Here is a 16,988-nt window from a genome sequence, read left to right on the forward strand (position 1 = left end):
TAATGCACCTGAAGAAAATGCTGAAGAAAATGGTGCTGAAGAAAGCGCTGATCAAATTCTTCAACGGCAACCAGCTCATCCTCGCATTGCAAAAGAAGTGCAAGTTGAAAAGATCGTCAATGACATCAAAGCGCCAGGTCCTCTCACATGCTCAAAGCTTCACATTTATCTAACTTTTGTGGGCACTATGCTTTTGTCTCTATTACAGAGCCCACTAAGGTAGATGAAGCATTTCTGGAGCCTGAGTGGATTCAGGCCATGCAAGAAGAATTACATCAGTTCGAGCTCAACAATGTCTGGGAACTGGTCAAACGTCCAGATCCTCGCAAGCACAATATAATCGGCACAAAGTGGATCTACCGCAACAAGCAAGATGAAAATGGCCTTGTGGTGAGGAATAAGGCACGGCTTGTAGCTCAAGGCTACACACAGGTTGAAGGAATTGATTTCGATGAAACTTTTGCACCTGTTGCTAGATTTGAGGCTATTCACATATTACTTGCTTATGGTAACCATCATGATATCACTTTATATCAAATGGATGTGAAAAGTGCATTCCTCAATGGTAAGCTTGAGGAAGAAGTATATGTTGCTCAACCCCCAGGTTTTTGAAGATCCAAAGAATCCTGACAAAGTCTTCAGACTCAACAAGGCCCTCTATGGCCTCAAGCAGGCCCCACGGGCTTGGTATGATACTTTGAAGGAATTCCTCATGACGAAAGGCTTCAAACCCGGTTCACTCGACCCTACTCTTTTCACTAAATCTTATGATGGTGAATTGTTTGTGTGCCAAATATATGTTGATGATATTATCTTTGGCTGTACTGACCAACGTTATAGTGATGAATTTGCCTATATGATGAGTGAAGAATATCAAATGTCTATGATGAGAGAGTTGAAATTCTTCTTAGGTCTTCAAATTCTTCAACAACGCAATGGCATATTTATATCTCAGGAGAAATACCTCAAGGATGTACTGAGGAAATTCGGCATGCAAGATTGCAAAGGCGTCAAAATTCCTATGCCCACAAATGGCCATCTGTGCACTAATGAAAATGGTATTGACTTCGATCATAAGGTATACCGCTCCATGATTGGTTCTTTATTGTACTTATGTGCATCTAGGCCAGATATAATGCTTAGTGTTTGCATGTGTGCCCGATTTCAAGCTACACCGAAGGAATCCCACCATAAGGCCGTGAAGCATATTCTTCGATATATAGCTCACACACCAACACTTGGATTATGGTACCCCAAGGGCTCGGCTTTTGATCTCATTGGATATTCTGACTCTGACTATGCTGGTGATTGTGTGGACCGCAAGTCAACATCTGGTACATGTCATTTCCTCGGACGATGTTTGGTTTGTTGGTCCTCGAAGAAACAAAACTACGTATCACTATCTACTGCCGAAGCTGAGTACATTGCCGCTGGTTCTTGCTGTGCTCAACTGCTATGGATGAAGCAAACTCTCAAGGACTATGGCGTCAACATAAAGAATGTGCCTCTCTTATGTGACAATGAGAGTGCCATCAAGATTGCTCACAACCCAGTTCAACACTCCAAGATAAAGCACATTCAGATTCGTCATCATTTTCTTCGTGATCATGTGTTGAAGGGCGACATTTCTATTGAGCATGTGAAGACTGAAGAACAGCTAGCCGATATCTTCATAAAGCCCTTGGATGAGAAGAGATTTAGCAAGTTGCGGTGTGAGCTAAATATCCTAGAATCTTCGAATGTTCTTTGAAAAGGACACTCATCCTAACACTTATGCAAAATTGATGACTTAGATGTGCAACACATGAAGAAACGTTTTCTTCAATCAATGAAGAATAACACTCTTAGTGTGAAGAAATTAATGAAGAATTTGATTCTCAGAACCCTACGATAATTGTACGCGGTGTCTGAAATCATCATTCTTATACGATGGGTCACGCCACCACCAAAAGTTGAAATTCCTCAAATTATTCATATTCTTCAACTTTGCATAATCTTCACTGCTTCCGTCGTTTTTCTTCATTGGCTATATACATACATACATACATACATACATAAACACTATTCTGATCACGGGATCAGAATAATATTCTGATCACAACCTGACCTGCCCCACTAGTAGTACGTTGAACTTCCCTGTGAACTAGGTTGAACTTCCGCCAACATTGCCCAAATGGGGCTTGCGATATACCGTTGGAAAGCTATGGAACCCAATATCATGACCCAACTTAAATTTTTGGCAAAATATAAGCGGTTTAAGAGAAGTTTTGAAAACCGTTTTTTCTTCGCACAAAAAACATGAATCGTATTTTTATCGCATTTCTAAACCGTTTATCGGAATGAGGCATATAATATGGCGTTGGAAAGCTGCTGCAAAACTGCTCCTTCCACATGTTAAAAGTTTTCTCTAATTCCCTATGGTTAAAGAGTAATTTGAAAAAACGTAAAATTTCGTAAACCGAACAGCTGAGTTCGTTTTTTCGATGTCATTTCTAAATGGCTAATCCAATGGAGGCATGTGATACGGCGTTGGAAAGCTTATGAAAATGCGCTACTTTTTCATCTTGAAAGTTTTTGTCTAATTTTGAATGGTTTAAGAATAATTTAGAAAATGGTACAAGTTCTACTGAGTTTGTATTTTCGAGCTAATTTTTTATCCGTCCGTCCGAATGCAGCAAATGATATGGCATTGGAAAGCTTGAAGAGATGCGAAACTTTTTTGTATGTATTGTTTCTCCTAATTCATTACGGTTTTATGTCAGTTTTGAAAATGGTTAAAAACGTATTTTTGCCATAATTTCTACAAAGTTTATCGGAATGGGGCAAATAATATACCGCTGAAAAGCTACGAAAAATGCGAAACTTTTTCATGTTGATGGTTTTCTCTGAATACTGGCCGTTTTCAAGTAATTTCGAAAATGGTGGGATCATTCGTTCTGCCTTTATCGCGAAACAGATTCTTCGAAAATGCACTGCGTGAAGAACCTGAACTTCTCGGCGCGTGTACCTGAACTTCACTCTGTTTTTCACGTGATTTTTTTGCTCGTAGGTCTCCATCCACTGCTCATAACTCTCCATCCATTCACCGGAATTGAGCAGATGATATACCGATGGAAAGCTACTGTAAGCACGCAAGTTTCTCATGTTGATCATCTTTTCATACTCGCGACGATTTTAAAAGTTTTTCATCTCAAATTCATTCACTATAGAAGTCGAACTTCCTGCTGTTTTCACATTGAACTTCCGTGACGTATTTTCATTTGTAATTTTCTCATCCATTTTCGTCAGTGTTACACAAATGATATTCTTTTTGTACAAACCTCTCTCACAATATATTTTTTAACTTTCTCCGACCGAGGACTTGAAACTTACACAAATGATATTCCTGTCATTTTGAAGTAAATTAGAGAAATGACGAGGTCATGATTTCTGGCTTCATTGCGAATGGAAACGCAGTGCGTGAAGTAGTTGAACTTCTCGGACTTGTCTCTTTAAACCTCACTCTGTTTTTGACGTGTTGTTTTTTGCACTGCGTGAAGTAGTTGAACTTCTGGGGCATGTCTGTTTGAACTTCACTTTGTTTCACTTTATTGTTTTTTGTATGAAATACACACCATGTAGTACGTGAACATCCGGTTGTTATCACTTTTGAACTTCTCTCTGGTTTGAGAGAATTATTTTAAAACACAAAAAACAACATATTTTTTTATGTATTTTTGGACATCTAAATACACGGTGATCCTCTCTCACAGTAATTTTTTGAACTTTTCCTTGCTGAGCACTTGAACTTCTAGCAACTATTTTTTCGGTTATGAGTTGTTTTTAAAAGTGCAAAAATGGCGTTGTGTTTTTTATTTTTTGAACAGGTAAATCCTAGGTTTTAATAAACTCTGAACTTCTCTGTTATTTCAATTTGAACTTCACCTTTTTATATTTTTGAGTAAAGAATTGTATTCGATTTTTATACGGAAAAAATCGAACATGGAAATACAAGGTGAACCTCTCTCGCAAGAATTTTTGAACTTCTCCGGACAGAGCACTTGAACTTCTAGCAAAAAAATTTTAGCCTTTGCTTTTTCATTATTTTTTAATACAAAATTCACACCGTGTAGTACGTGAAGTTCTGGTAGTTATCAATCTGAACTTCTCTCGGTTATGTGAAAATATCTAAGTTTTTTCAATTTGTTGGTTTATCATTTAGTAACGAGGAAAATCTGGGTTCTTCATATACATTGAACTATTCTATTTTAAAAAGTGAACTTCTTGGTTTTTACAATTTGGACTTCTTGGTGTTATTCATTTGTAACGGAAAAAATGGGGTACTATGTATTTTATAGAGTTTTTCAAGTGCTCTGTTATTTTTAATATGACCTTTGATTTTTTCTAATGTGTAAAGTATGTTTTTTGTTACATTTTTTGAGTTTATCTGTGATATAATTTTAATTTTTTTGTCATCGCTTTTCAATAATGGGAAAATCCATGGGAGATTTTTTTGAACACCCATAACATTTTCTTTGAACTCTCCAATTTATAGACATCGAGCCGCTCTAACTTTCGTTATTTCGAATAGATCATATTGTTAGAAACATTGAACTTCTTCGTTATTTCGAATATATCTTATTGGTCTTATTCTTTAGTAACCAAAAAAACCGAGTTTTTTCAAATAAATATCAAACGCTCTGCTTTTTAAAGTTGAACTTCTTTGGTTTTATTATTTAGTAAAGAGAAAAAACTGAGTTTTTAATATGCATTGAAGTACTCTGTTTTTAAAATTGAACTTCGTGGTTTTAATCTTTAGTATCGGGGAAACTGTAAGTTTTTACAAACATCAAACAAGTTCATTTTTTTAATTAGGACGTTTTGTTGTTATTCATTTTTATAAGGGAAAAGTCCTTGTTATGTTATAAACATCGAACCACTCACTTATTTAAATTTGAACTTCCATATCTTTTTAGACTTTGACTTTTTATTCCTTTTTCGTATATGAAACACACTCCACGTAGGAGGAACTAATTTCAGATAGAGCGTTTTTGTTTCAAATTTGTAATGGAATGAGAAAATTATTTTAAAACACCCAACATTTTTTTATCTACCCATTTTACTTAAATCTGAACATCTAGGGTTAACATTTTATCGGTGAGGGTTCTTTTTCTTCTTGGTTTATAAAGATCGAACTTCTCCATTATTTTAAATTGAACTTACTACCTTTTCTTTTAGTAACCTGAAATATCTAAGTTTTATATAAACATTGAATCGCTCGGCTATTTTGATTTGAACTTCTACATTTTTTTAGAAATGCGAGAAATACAGTCAACATCTTCGTTTTATTCTTTAGTAATGAGAAATCATCTGAGTTTTTCTTAACCTTCGAACTTCTCTCTTATTTTAATTAGAACTTCTTAGAAAAATATGGTTTTTAAATAAATAGACAATTTTCTAGAATTTGCATGTAGACCATCATCAAAGAAGAACATATATAGTTGACAATGTACTATGCTACCATAGTTCTGAAAGATTAAATGAGACGTTGCAATCAAGATAGCCATCCTATTTTTCCTATGAATATTCTTTAATTTATTCTTACAAAAATTGTTATAAGTGGAGTGTATGGGTATGTACAACGATACAAGTCACCTTTGTAAAGTTTACAACAATACAAGCCTGTTGTCCCGAAGAAACATATAATATTGTAATTTCACCTCTCATAGACATGCACCTTTTTATTGAAACTAAATGCACTTTGTTTAGTCAACATGAAACATGTTTCCAGATTAACCACATTTTTTGTCAGTGTGTTTGAACTTCTGTTTCTCTCTGTATACAAGAAATACAATAATTTTCCTGATATTTTACTTCTTCGCACAAGCAAAGTACAACGTTACAATGAAATAAAATAATTTTTTAAGGGACTACTACAATCCACCTCCCAAAACAACACCTAGACTTGGGGGATTTATTCCTCTGTTGTTTCTAGTATGGCCTTCGAACATGGTTACAATAGTCAGTGGCTTGGTGACTGGAACTTTTGAAGAACAAATAAAAGAAACGATGTATGTGAAACACTGCAACAAGTGTTAAATTTTTCCAACAATAATAAAGGTGAACTTCATGTTTTTCTGTTTTGAACTTGTATTATAGTTTCATCACTTATTGGCTGGAAAGTAACTGAAAGAAGAAGAAGAAACGAACAGCAAAACCAAAATCTGAACACAAATAAGAAGAAAACAAAGATGTGAACTAGCGGTTCAACTAGCACGAGCAAAAAGTCTGGCCGTGCATTTTTCTGAACTTTTTATGCAAGAACTCTGATTTTTTCACACCATGATCTTCCTGAACTTCAGTTTTCCTCGATGGATTAATGGGTCGGGAGGCCCTTGCGGACGGGAACTGCATCGTTGGGTGTCGAAACCGTCTTGGGGAACGACGTCGCAGCAGCGCAGGGCGCTTGGGGACAGCTATATCGGCGGGATTGGGGAGCTCATCATCCGCTATCGATGGCATCTCATTGCAGTGATGGGGGAGATGGACTCGTCGTGCTTCGCCAGCAGCTTCGTAGGGAGAAGGCGAGGAGTGGAGAGGGCGGCGGCCGTTGCCGCGATGTGTCGCCAGTAGCGCATCGGGGAGGTGTCCCGCATTGGTGGGCTTAACTCTGGACTGGGAGGATACACGTGGTGGGTCATGGCCGGGCAGCTGGGCGGCAGCCGTGGAGCGGGGTGGATGGCGAGCCAGCGGCCGGGGAGCGAGATGACCGTCGAGCACCGGGGCGGCGAGATCTAGGTGCGGCGCCCAATGTGTTGCTCGTGTCGGGGTGGGAGGAGGAAGGCGCATGGCCGGGGAGGAGCGCCGGCGGATCCAGAGCCAGACGGAGGCGGTTGCGCGACGGAGGTGGAGGGAGTGGCCTCGCACCATAGGAGGCGGCGGGCGGGATCCGGAGCCTAGCGGCGGTGCGCAGGATAGGGGAGGAGGAAGCAGCGCAGCGACCGGATCCATGGGCGAAGGCGGCGCGCTGGCCGGATCCGCGGGCGGAGGCGGCGCAGCGGCCTGTTCCAGGGCCGGAGGCGGCGCGGCGACCGGTTTCGGGGGCAGGGCGGTCGACGCGGGTGGCGAAAGAAGGTGGACGCAGGTGGGGAAGGTGCCAGCGAGGGGAGGGGGCGGCGGCGCGATGGAGAAGGCAGGGTGGCGGCACGTCGGAAGGAGGCGGGAGCGAGGGCGGCGCGCCGGGAGGAGGCCGCGGAAGGATCGGGGGAAGGTCATGGGGTGGATCGTGGGAAGGTTGTGGGGAGGAGGTGGGTCGGGCCGTCGGGGGAGCTGTGGGGGTGGGCTGGGTTTTTTTAATTGGGGAACACCTAATCAGACTCTATATAGGGCGTTGTGATCCAAATAACTATTCTAATCCCATGATTAGAATATGGTTGTCCTATATATATATGTATGAGTTTATGTCCTCTACAGCATTCACTTATTGCTATTTCTTCAAGTTGGTTTTCTGCTAAGTGAATGTGATCGGACCCTTCCCCTCTATGCTATACTCAACCCAATCTGTTCACAAATTCTTCATGTGCGTTCTATTTGAAACTCGTTCAAAATCTTCACTGTGTCCTTGTCAGCTGAAGAAATTGCGAAGGGAACTTTAAAACCTATCTTATCTAAATTTTCGGCTTTGCCGCTCAAACCGTTCCGCATCCCACGTTATACTTATCCACTCACCCACGATCGCACACGATCTCCACCTCTCAGTACGTGGGTGACACATGTCAAGCGAATGAGAAGGGTCAGGGGCACGTTCGTCCAATTTCTTCGGGCGAGCAGTTTTTCACTGTGGCTATAAATACCCCTCCGCCCCTTCCTCACTTCTTTTACTCCGCTCGACATCTCTCTCCAGCTCGAGCTTCTCAAACCCTAGCGCCGCCACTACTTCATTGCCGCCGGTGAGAAAGAGCTTCACTGCCTCGACCTCGTCGCCGACGTACTCGCGTCGACCGCGGAAATCTTCACTCCGCCGCCGCCGTAGCCGTCTTCCTCCACCAAGTTAGGGCATGGAAGATCTGCACAGACCAACTTCACATCTTCTCACTCCAGTTCGTCGTGTTCTTCGTCCAGGGCAATTAAAAGTTACTTTTACTACCCTCGTTGATTTGAATGATTATCTTCAAAATCTTCAAAGGTGTTTTTCTTCATAGATTCACACACTAAACACCTCACACGTCATGTTTTTGATTCGTTTCTCTAAGCCATGTTTTTCTTCAAGATTCCTAAAATGTGTGGATTTTTAATCTACACATCTCTGGAACCTAAGACAAAGAACGCTTAGTGAAATTCTTCAAGACTCATCTGGTCAAATTCCTCAAACTTGTTCTTTTTACAAAACCTTCTGAGAACGCATATGACCTCTCCAAATTCCTCGCAACTATACTCTGTTCACAGGTACACATGTCAGCTGCTGAATCACTAGGTTCTCATCAACTTAACTCATTTGCATTGTTCCTCGAAGAAAAGTTGCATACTTCTTCAGAGAATTCAATTGTTCAAATTCCTCAACTGAAGAAAATGGCTGACGGTAAGAAGCCACAGAAGGGAGGAAAGAGGCCTGAGGTAAATACAGCGTTTGAGATCCCTGATGAAATATATGCTGGGTACTGCACACCTACTGAGGAAAACCAAGAATGAGCACAAAGTGCGCATTCAGAAGATAGAGAGGAGATGGGCAAGAGAATGGAGGGAGTTTAGATATGTCACTCCTAAATATATGAAGAAATTCACACTCAAACCTCCATGCCCAAGAGCTCCATTGGCACCTGGCCAAATCGCTGATCCCACCAGCCTCAAGCGCGGTGAGGACTATCCTGATGAATGGGCCAAGCGCCAAGCCAAGTTGGCTAAGCAAGCCAAAGAAGCAATGAGGAAATTCAATGAAGACTCTGCTGCTGTTGCCTCTGCTGAGGCCTTTGCTGTCAAGCCAAATAAGGCTATGTCAAAGAAGCCTGCATGCAAGCCAAGTGCTTCACCAACAATGCCCTCAAGGCCAAGTTCCTCAGCAATGCCCTCACGGCCAGAATTCTCAAAGCCCTCACGGCAAATTCCTCATGCTGCTCCTGTTCCTCCAAATTCCTCAGCTCCTCTGCCTAAGCCCTCAGTTGTTCTGACTAAATCCTCAGCACCTATGCATCTCGCCTCGTGCCAAAGGACTGCAGGCATGTCCATTGCCTCAGGTGTCTCAGCAAGTTCCTCAGCTACACCAAGTTCCTCAGTTGGCCCCTCTCTGCTGAAGACAAAGGTCACTGCTGGATGAGGTCCTCGCCCAAGTCCTCAAAAGAAGCAAGTCGCTTTCCAAGTGCCGTCTAATGAAGACGAAGCTGATGATGATGAACTTGCAGAAATCATCAGAGACAGGCAAGTCAGGGCCGCTAGAGCCAAAGGATCAGAGGTGCCACTGCTTTTGGATCCCAAGTTGATCCTTGACTACATTGATGTTTGGCACAAGGATCCCAACACCCCCTTGCCTGATTTCAAGCTGACTCCTGGTCAAAGTCACATGCTGACCCACTTCATTCAAGAAGAAAAATGGAAATTTGAGAAGGCCAGACAGATCAAGAAAGCGCAGTACAAGAAAGAGCGCTATCTGAAGAAAAACTTTATCTCTATGACAACTGAAGAACTTGTCACTATTCAGACTGAGATCAAGAAACTCAGTGATGACTTTGAAGCATATCGCGCCGATTGGCTTGGAGCCAAGGTTCGTTTTGTGAAACTTGCGGATAACTTCACTTCCAATGTTGCAGCCCCAACGCAACAGGAAATTCCTCAGGCTGCAGCATCTGCTCAGCCTACTAAAGAAAATGCAAGCACCACTGATGAAAATCAGGCTGCTGAAGAAAATGTGAGTTCCAGGGCTGATGACTGCATTCGAGCCACTGAAGAAATTGCCAGGGCACCCACTAGTGGTGCGCCTGAAGAAAATGAAGAAATCAGGGCAACTGCATCAGTTGTGCCTGAAAAAAATCAACCAGATTTCTCAGCTACTCCTGCGCCCACTTCAACTCCAATCCTTCCATCTGCATCATATGTGAAGAAGACCAAGGCTGCAGATCATGCTGCAGTGAAGAAAAGGAAAGCATCAGCTGCTTCAGATTCTTCAGCTCCGAAGAAAATGAAGCCTATGACAAGTTCATTTGCAAATCCCATTGATGTTGTTCCCATCTCAACCAGGCCATCAAAGGACCTTGTTCCTTTTGATGAAGAATATGTGATCCCCAGTGGATCTGATGAAGATACTCCTTCTGCTGCTTCATTTGAACCGTTGGATGAAGAAATTGAAGTGGATGCGATCCCTTCAACACCTATCATCTGCTCGCCTATGCCTCAGTTCACAGCTGAAGAGGCTGGCGTTGAAGAAATGGAAGATGAAGATGTGGACGTTGACTGCTCCACACCCGTACTCAGTGATGAATTCTGGGAAAGTCAGCATCCAAACTCTCCAATGTTCACCCCTCTACAGCAAATTCCTCAGTCCCCCACACAAACTGTACAAATGGGCTCTGAAGAAACTCATCCCACTGCATCTGTCCATGAGGAAATTCCAGCCACTAGCGCTGAAGAAACTGCTGCTGCTGAACAACCAACGACGCATACTGCCACTGAGGAGGAACCAGAAATTCCTCAGCCTGAAGAACCTGCGATTGAGATTCCTGAGGTCGTGATGCAACTCACTGACACTCCTCTGCCGAAGCCAAAGGACCCATTCTCACGCAAGCAAAAGTTCAAGGCTGATGATTTCTTCGGCGAGCACGTATTCTTCGAAGATTACAACCCATATAACTCTGCTCGCATTAGGAAGAGGCGTTTCTGGACTGCTAGTCAAGCCAATTTCTATTCCTCAGTGCTGTTCAACAAGGAGAAGATCTTCTATCATGAGCATATTCCTCACGTGGATATGGAATCTCTGCCGTGCTTTGCACCAGTCCTCAGTGTTCTTCACGACGCTGGACTGTTAAACTTTTGCTCTGACATCTGCGATTGGAATGAAGAACTGATTCTTCAATTCTATGCAACGCTGCACATCACTGGAGATGCTGAAGATGTGAATTCCTGGGTGTTGGACTGGATGTCTGAAAACACTCACTACACTGCACCAGCCTCTGAATTGCTTCGTGCTCTACCACTCAGTCCTCCCCTTGAAGAAGCTCGCTGCATCTACAGTGAACCTGAGCTCACACATCATTACATGCAGGTGCTGATGAAACCTTTGAAGCCAGGTCAAGCACCAAGAACCAAATTCCTCGTGAAGGAATTGTTGTACGTGCCCAGAACTGTCAATCATATTCTTACGAGGACAATCAGTCCTATCAAAGGCCACGACTCATCTGATGAGGAAATTGTTGGCATCATGAAGAATCTTGTATTCAACATCGTTCATGGCATTCCTATCAATTATCATGATTTCTTCATGAGGACTATGGCAAATGTTGCACTGTCTCCGTTTGAGCTGAAGCCTTATGCACCTTGGATTATGAGATTCCTCAGGACAAGGTCTTCACTCAACTACAAAGCTGATTTCCAGAATCACCTCAGCTACTTGCCCCCAATTGAAGTCCTCAAGCAGACATATTCCTCAGTTGATGGAAAGGGCAAGGCACCAGCTGTAATAGATGAAGGCATTCATCCATTGGATGGTCAGTTTCGCAAAGCTGCATCTTATTCCACCAATGATGACTCTGCCACACATGACTCTGCCAATGCACCCAAGTCCACTCCTCAAGCCACTGCTCCGCACGTGATGACTGACCGTGAACTTCTGCTTAGTCCTCACCAGAAGGTGGATCGAAATCACAAATGGGTTAAGCGTCAGTATGGTTCACTTCTTCACAACATGACTGCCACACACAATGCAGTGAAGAAAAACCACCACTACCTCCATCAAGTCTTCAGTCGCACCTGGGCAATCCTGTCACATATGTATGGTGAAGAAGATCTGAAGAAAATGGGTCTCAATGAAGATTTTGACTGGTCTGCACCTCCACCGAAGAAATTCAAGAAGGTCAAGGTTCCTTCTCTGGTGGCCAGCTCATATTCTTCATCGTGCGACACTGATGAAAATGAAGACTTGGACGACACTGCGGCAGGCCCTACTACGACAAACGACCCCAACAACGCTGGCGCTCCTTCATCAACTTGATATTCTTCAGGGGCGTTAGTCCTCATATTCGATCCTTTTGGTCATTTGATGACAAAGGGGGAGAATTTTGAGTTAGTCTTCAAGCGGGTCTTTCTATATGGGCGTTTTTTGTTAAGTTACAACTCTCGTTCTTCTGAGACTTTATTGGACCGAGTTGTAAACTTAAACCCGATGGTGCTCTGATACTTTTGATATGTTTTGCTGCATGCTTATTCCTCATATATGCTAATGCACGCATGCTGAATTACATCAGTCACCATATTTCATCATGCATTTCAAATTCCTCTCTATTATATGTCAAATGCGTGTATGAATTACAAGATATAGGGGGAGATCTCCATGATTCAACTCTTCAAGTGTGCATTGCTTCAAAAGCAAATTCCTCACTATGCACATCTTCAGGGGGAGTTCTTCTATATCTTGCAATCAAATTCCTCAATATTAGTAGTTACACTTCATATGTTTATCCCCGTTGAAAACTTAACCTATATTGTCATCAATCACCAAAAAGGGGGAGATTGTAAGTGCATCTAGTGCCCCTTAGTGATTTTGGTGTATTGAAGACTTATAGGTTAAGGGACTAATGCGTTTGTGAGTGTACACAGGTCTATAAGTCAATGAGGAGTTTGATATTTACAGAGAAAGTCGACCCCTAAAAATGAAGTTCTTCGACTGAAGACTTTGGATCTCTGAAGACTTTCTGAAGACTTTGAAAGTGAAGAAATTGGTGTGACCTTGAAGACTTGGTATTCATTCGAGGAACATGAAGCGTGAAGACTTTTGTTTTCATAGTTTCATTTTCTCTTTCTTGAGTCATAGGAAACACCGTACTGTTAAAGGGGGTCGAGGAAATCCTAAGGAAAAATTTCCATGTGATTCTCAACTCAAAATCCTACACCTACCAATCCCTTCGAGTGAAGCCATTGGAAATCTCATACAGTTTAGTCAATTTCTTCAATGACAGAGACGAAGTTCTTCTGGTCTCTGAGGAATTTGTCCTGACTGAGGAGTTAGGAATTCGCCAGTGCGGATTACCTACATAGTGAGGAACATGATAGCCCTGAGGATTTTGCTACTCAAAATTCTGACCGTTGCTGTGCTATGCGCCAGCTGTCCCAAAATATCTATCCACCTAACGGTCATATCATTGAAGGGCATTTATGTCTTATCATGTCGGGCTGCTCCCTAGGCTATAAATAGCCGCCCCCTACAACCACTAGCTGGTTGGCTGCTCCGAGAGAAATAGACACTTGTCATTTGAGAGCAACCCATCCTCCGAGGACTTTGAGCGAAAATCATCAAGTGAGGAAAAACCCAAAACCCAAACACCTACAAACCCCAAGTGATTGAGCATCACTGAAGAGATTGATCCTGCATGGATCCGACGCTTGTTACCTTTGAAGACCGTGCTTCTTCCAGATGGTTAGGCGTCATGGTCTAGAGCATCCAAGAGGAATTGTGGATCGCCGAGTGACCGAGTTTGTGAAGGTTTGGAAGTCGCCTGAAGACTTACCATGAGTGATTGGACGAGGTCTGTGTGACATTAGTTCAAGGAGAATACGGTGAGGACTGGGTGTCCTGAGCTGCGTGTTCAGGACTGGGTGTCCGGGACTGTGTGTCCTCAAGTTTAAATACTCAGCCGCTCCAACCAGACATACAACTGAGACATCAGTTGGAACTGGTCTACCAAATCATTGTCTTCACCAAGCTCACTAGTTCTATTTCCTCAACTCTTTCATTTCCTCATAACTGTGTTGTGTGCTTGTTCATATCTGTGTTTGAAGACTTTGACTGAAGACTTTCTCAATTTCCTCAGTTCAATTTCTTCAATCTGTTTGTCTTCATCCTGTGCTTACGCTTTTGTACTCTGTGCCTGTCTTCATTTATCATGATGACTATGCTTGTATTCTGTTATGTTTACTTTTGAGTACTCATTCCGCTGCTATTAGTTCTTCGCTAAGGAATTTCCTCACCGGCAAATTCCTCAGTGAAGAATTTCATAAAAATCGCCTATTCACCCCCCTCTAGTCGATATAACGCACTTTCACCTGGCTTAACTGTAGCAGCCGTGCCATACTCCTTTTTCAGCACCTTCTTATTGGATCTTACTTCCTCCTCAGTGGCAACATAATTCTCATCCTCAGATTCTGAGGTTTTCTTCTTCCTTGCTCTAGTGGCTGCCTTGGGCAAGTTGCTGGGAGTGCTCCTGCTGCCATCATCACAAGTGCTCGAGGGATCTGAACCCTCACTCAGCTGCACATGTTCCTCAGACCTGTTCTGACTGTCACTCTGATCATACATCTCTACAAACTCACTGACAGCAGACCCTGTGAATAGATGTAGATGAGATAGAGTGGATGAGCATCACAAAGTGCAGAGTTTTTGCAAAACATATGACTTAAAAATTTAGTTTTAGTTCTCCACAGAAAGCATTTCGGAGCTACCGATTTGTAAACTCGGTGATACCGAAGCAGCTTTTGGAACCTAAACTAGTGAACTCGGTCAGACCGAGTCACAATTCGGTGGCACCGAGACTGCTAGGGTTTCACAGAGAATCGAACTCGGTCACACCGATTTGCAGTTTTCGGTCAGACCGAAAATTGCAAGTTCTATGGCCTAAGCCAAATCGGTGAGACCGATTTCTACAACTCGGTCGATCCGAGATGAGTTCGGCGGAGACCTAACCCTAAATTTTCAAATCAAATCTAACCTAAAGGATGTTTTTAGTGGATAGAGTGTTTGCATACGTGGTAAGAATCATGGGAAAAACAATGTGCTATGAATCAGAGGTAAAAGAATAGCACAAAGGTCGAACCCATACCCTAGTTCGGTGGGGGTTCGCTATGGCGACAACGGTGGGGCAAATTTCCGTTGACGGCGATGGAAACCACCGGCGGGAGGTTGCTGGCGGCGAGGAGACGATTCAGAGACCCGAGGAGGCAGAGCAGGACACGCGCGGGGTGAAGAGTTTTGGAGAAATTTCCAAAATTCAACCCGTGAGTATATATATCCCGACCCTGTCGGCGTGACCGAGTGGAACAACTCGGTGGCACCGAGATGCAGACTCGCAAGCGGTTACTGCAACTCGGTGTGACCGAAAAGTTCAAATCGGTTGCACCGAGATTGAAAACCTAGATCAACTTAGTGATCTCGGTGTGACCGAAATGGATGACTCGGTCATACTGAAATGCACAAAGAGGTTTTGGAAGTTTAAGTCTATGACGAATCGGGGACTCTAAGTGCTCCTCACACAGAGTGGTTCGAATCTGACTTGATCAAACTTTGTGATGTAGCATGAATAGAGTTTGAGACGAGAAAAGCATAGATAGATAGATGAAGTTCTTAGGCATTCTTGTCCATCCATTTGGCAAAAGAGAAAAATCCAAACAATCAAGGCAACAAATGGATGTCCTCGAATGAGTAAAATATGCAACCAACATGCTCACACAATAAGATGTCAAATGAAATATATGGCAAAGCATGCACAATCACTCTAGCATCTATCAATCAATTTGGCGATGACTGGGTCATCTATATATGAGTATATTGACTGAGGAGTCAAATGAGAACATTTGATCGTAGGTCATACTCATCGTTTAAGCACAAGTGGGGTTATCACTTTTATATAATGCATTGTAGTGTCCACATCGTTAGAGTTGCTTTAGCTCAATTGATTAGAGTAAAGCTCCCCATAGATGTGATATTCCCCCTAGGAGGGATGAACTAACCTTGGGTTTTGTCGATGATGACTTCATGTAGGTGTTGAAGATGTAGGTGCTCAAAGTTGATCTAGATCATTTGGAGCAATCCTTTGGAGTGAGTTGCACTTTCAATACCTACACGGGCTAGTCCCATAAGGAACAAACAAGGATATCCATAGACATAGAGTGATATTCACATGAGATGGTGTCCATGTGTAACACCCTCGATGCGACTATATCTCCCACGTGTCGAGGCACGACTTAGAGGCATAATCGCATTGAAGGCATAAGTCGCAAGTTAGGCAATCTTCACAACATCCCAAGTAATATGATAGTAAAAGGGGAGATAACATAGTTGGCTTACACTCGCCATGTCAATAAAGTACGTAAATAACATTACATCATCCAAACACTCATGGCCCGACTACGATGCCAAAATAAAAGAGAACCCAACATGCGACACGGTCCCGATCACCCCCAACTGGGCACCACTACTGATCATCAGGAAAAGAAACATAGTAACGTTGAGAGTCTTCGTCGAACTCCCACTTGAGCTCAAACACGTCACCTGGAGCGAAATCATCAGGCCCTGCATCTGGTGTAATAGTAATTTGTGAGCCACAGGGACTCAGCAATCTCGCACCCTCGCGATTAATACTATTTAAGCTTGTAGGTAAGGCAAGGTAAAATATGTGGAGCTGCAGCAAGCGACTAGCAAGTATGGTGGCTAACTTATTCACAAAAGAGAGTGAGAAGAGGAGGCAAAGCGCGAGCGAGAAACTAGAGAACAACCTGCGCAAACATTACTCCAACACCGTGTCCACTTCCCGGACTCCGCCGAGAAGAGGCCATCACGGTAACACACTCAGTTGATTCATTTTAATTAAGTTAATGTTCAAGTTGTCTACAACCGCACATTAACAAATTCCCGTCTGCCCATAACCGCGGGCACGGCTTTTGAAAGTTCAAATCCCTTCAGGGGAGTCCCAACTTAGCCCATGACAAGCTCTCACGGTCAATGAAGGAATAGACCTCCTCCCAAGACGTTCCGATCAGACTCGGTATCTCGGTTCTTCAAGACACTTCGACAGGTTAAAACAAGACCAGCAACACCG

This window comes from Triticum urartu, chromosome 2A (assembly GCF_056163025.1).
Source record: "Triticum urartu cultivar PI428250 chromosome 2A, HENAU_Tu73, whole genome shotgun sequence".
NCBI lineage: Eukaryota > Viridiplantae > Streptophyta > Magnoliopsida > Poales > Poaceae > Triticum > Triticum urartu.